The sequence below is a fragment of the Lactuca saligna genome, chromosome 7 (assembly GCF_052625555.1).
Source record: "Lactuca saligna cultivar CGN05327 chromosome 7, ASM5262555v1, whole genome shotgun sequence".
Taxonomy (NCBI): domain Eukaryota; kingdom Viridiplantae; phylum Streptophyta; class Magnoliopsida; order Asterales; family Asteraceae; genus Lactuca; species Lactuca saligna.
The window spans coordinates 26,211,926-26,216,283 of NC_136423.1; positions in this window are offsets into that span (position 1 = coordinate 26,211,926).

Genomic DNA, 4,358 nt, shown 5'->3' on the forward strand with positions numbered 1-4,358 from the left:
TTCATGTTCGTGGTCTTCCATTGCTCAAGTACGATAGAGAACATTTGTGTGCGGCATGTGAAATGGGGAAGCAGAGTCGTCAAAGTCATCCATCAATTACAAACACAAAAGTTGTTGAACCACTGGAGTTACTTCACATTGACTTGTGTGGTCCCTCATCAATTGAAAGTATCGGTGGTAGCAAGTACATTCTTGTTATTGTTGATGACTTTTCACGTTTTACATGGGTGTTCTTGTTGGATAAGGTGTCTAAGTCCATAACTATTTCTGGTATGTACTTGACCTGACCCGGCATGGTCCATTTGGGTTGCATGGTACCATGCAATTGGATAGACTAAATGAGAGAAATAACACTTGGAGGTTATTAATATATTATAAGTTCTAATATATTAATAATATTATTTGATTAGTTTGATCAAGAATTAATTTAGAATTAATTATGTGATCAAAAGATAACTAATTAAATATATGGGTTGATTATGTAAATCATCTATATCTTGTATAGTGGGCTAAGAGGCTCCATGGATTATCAAGTTGGGTTCCACCCATAGGATGCTCCATGGGAGTTACAAACCCATGGGTCATGGAAATGAAGAGTCATGACACATTAGGGTTTAACCCTAGATGTGTCAACACTATATAAGAAACATATTCTCCACCAAAATCGGCTACACTAAGAAACAAGAGGGCTTGGCGGACTTTTGAGAAGTGTGTGTTCTCTCATAAGTTCTTCCAAGAGCATTTGGTGTTGTGTGAAGCATTTGAGGCATCACACTTGGGGTGCTACGCTCACAAGGTTTCAAGGAACACAAACAACAACGAGGTAAGTTATTCTATCTATACTTTAAGTTAAAATTGTTCCCCATGTATGCTAGATAGGAATATAACCTTGGAATTCAACTTTGCATGATAATTAGACAAACATAGATCCAAGGTTATTAGGGTTGCATGTACACTTAGGAAGTGTTAGAATGCTCAAAACCCATCAGTGGTATCAGAGCCTAGGCTTGTTTGTTTTTTATTTGTCCTTAAAAGTTGAAAAAAAAGTCGAAAATCTTGCTGTCTGCGAGTGGACTCGTGAGTCTATGGGGGGACTCGTCGAGTTCATGTGTATCTTCAACCAACTCGGTGAGTGAGTTCATGCACTCGGCGAGTAGGGTCGACTGATTGCAGAATTTCGATTTAGTTGCTGGAAATGAATTAGAAACATTACCCTAAACTGTTTTGGTAATTGAAAACTTGTTTTTGGTGGTGTAATGTCTTTGCTAATTCATTTACAACAACTAGTTATCAAAATTACAAAGTTTTAAGTGTAATTTATGAATGTGTTCATATTCATGTTCTTGTTCTTATGATGTTTTAGATGATCATAGGAATTATTTGTAACCTATGTGGTAGATTAATTCTTGATCATAATGTGTTTTAATGGAGTCCATAAATTGTCCTCAAGTTATGGAAAACCAAGAGTCACACTTGAATTAAAACCATTAAAAGAACACAAGAGTTAGAAAAATGAAGAGTCTTCATTTTATTACTCTATCAAACTCATAAGTTACAAGAAATGAAAAGTTTTGAAAGTTACAAAACTTGCCCTCAAGTTTTGGAACAAGTAAAGTTAAGTTAAAACTTTAAGTTCCAACCCCTAGAATTTTAAAAGTTAAAATTCAACCCTTATACTTATATTATGATGATTTAATATATATATATATATGTATATATATATATGTATATATATATATATGTGTATATATATATATATATATATATATATATATATATATATATATATATATATATATATATATATATATATATATATATATATAAGAATAAAGTCGTCTTACCGCTAGTACGCCTCATTCACGAAGCCGGTCTATAAGGTGGGTATAAGGTTGTTGCCTATAAAATGGTGACTTAATGGGTGTCTACTCTCACCCACTGCTTGCTTGACTGGTGGAGGGTCGTTAGCCGAACGGGTAAGACAAGGACTTATAAATTCTCATTCAAAGTATGATGAATATTATAAAGTAACTAAATGTTTTATTAAATTCCAAATCTTAGTTACTTTAGGAAAATGTGAATAAGGTGCTAATCCATGAAATTACACTTTACACTTTGTCTAAGTCGTTGGTGGAGCGTGTGTGGTTAACCGGCACACTAACTTGGACTTAACAAGGTAGGTAAAGGGTGACTTAAGGTTTATTATAGTATCGGTGGAGCGTGTGTGGTTTACCGGCACATCGATTGAGTGATAAACTTTAAGGGTACCAAGTGATTTGCATGGTTACTTCACACCTCGTTTTGTGATCCTCGGTATCCCAGTCACAAAACTTGGAGGACACTCTCGAGATTGAAACATGCCTTTGAAAAGTTCATTGAATCTCAAAGAATCTAGGAATTTCTAAAAACCAATAAAACCTAATATATTATATTTCGGTTTTCGTGGTGGAAATTGATGAATCGTCATTCACCTACCTTTCAAATATGGTATAGCTTAGATTACGGCATACCTCTTCTAAGTTATATTATATTGTGATTGGATCCTAGCCTTAATATTACATTTGGGTGTTTTATTAAGGACTCTCTTATATTTACACTAAACTTGTTCTTCTCTTTCAGATGTCTTCAAATAATGCTTCTGGCTCGAATCCTAATGGCTCCTTTACTCTTATGAGTTTGTGTGGGAAAGTCACCTTCGATGGATCCAACTTCAATGAATGGATCAGAAACATCAGGATGATTACTCGCTACGAGGACAAAGAATATGTCCTTGACAAGGAGCTTAAGGAAATTGATGAGTCCACTGCAACTCCCCAGGAGATCGCTGACTTCCATACTCATGAAAGAGATGCTACCAAAGTGGCTTGCATCATGATGACCACAATGACAGCAGAACTCCAAAAGTCTTATGAGGATTTCTACCCTTATGAAATGCACCAAGATTTGATGGAAAGATACCATCAAAGTGCACGAAAAGAGAGGTACGAAATCATCTGCTCCATGATAACAAGCATGATGAAGGACGGGGATTCCGTCACGAGCCACATGCAGAAAATGCAAAGATATGTGGATCGATTGCTGAAGCTTAATGTGAACTTCCCTGAGGAGCTTGCAATAGATATAATTTTTCGCTCCTTACCATCGTGCTATGATCAATTCCGCATGACATATCACATGAATAAGGAAGAGGTCACACTCAGCAAACTTCAGGGACTTCTCAAGACTGCAGAATCAGGTCTTAAGGGGAAGTCGGTTGCTATCACTCCTACTCCAAACTCAACTCCGGTCTTGGGAATTGGGAAAAGTCGAGGGAGGAAGAGAAAGAGATCTTCGAAGGGTACCAAGGCTCGGACCCTTGATGGCTCTTCTTCAAGTGGAACCAAGAAAGGTTTCATTACTCCTTCTTCTGACCCAAAAGAGGCTGAATGCTTCTATTGCCATGAAAAAGCTCATTGGAAGCGGAACTACCCAAAGTACCAGCAGGATGTGAAGGATGAGAAAGTCAAACCCAACCATGCAGGTATTTACACTATCATTTCTAATAACTCACCCCATTCGAAATCTTGGGTCCTAGATACCGGTTGTGGTATTCATATTTGTTGTGACTTGCAGGGACTAAGAAGAAGTGAGGATGTGGAGCAAGGAAGAATAAACTTGATCATGGGGAACAGGAAAGCTTCACCTGTCACCAAGATTGGAGTTTATACTTTATCGCTAAGTAGTGGGTTTAGTTTAGATTTGAATAAGTGTTGTTACTCGCCAGGAATGGCAAGAAATATTATTTCCTTTCATGCTTTGTACAAACAAGGGTTTACCTTTTCGTTTAATAATGAAGTTGGTTCTATTGATGCTTTCTTTAATAATGTTCTTTATTTTAAAGCATTACCTTGTGATGGTGTGTATGAAGTTGTATCTGTTGTAGATAACTCAGGAAATAATGTTTTGTGTATTGATTCTACTAATAATAATAACTTGGATAAATCATCATTATGGCATTATCGTCTTGGACATATAAGCAAGAAATGCATAGGCCAACTCCAAAAGGATGGAGTCTTGGAATCGTTTGACCTAAAGTCAGATGATTGTTGCGAATCATGCTTACTTGGAAAAATGACAAAGTCACCCTTCACAGGTTCGTGTGAAAGGGGTGAAGGTTTGTTGGACCTTATACACACGGATGTGTGTGGGCCATTCAAACATGCCACAAGGGATGCTAATCGTTATTATTTGACTTTTACTGATGATTACAGTAGATATGGATATGTCTACTTAATCAAGCATAAGTTAGATACTTTCGAGAAGTTTAAGGAATTTAAACAGGAAGTCGAGAATCAATTGGGCAGGAACATTAAGATGCT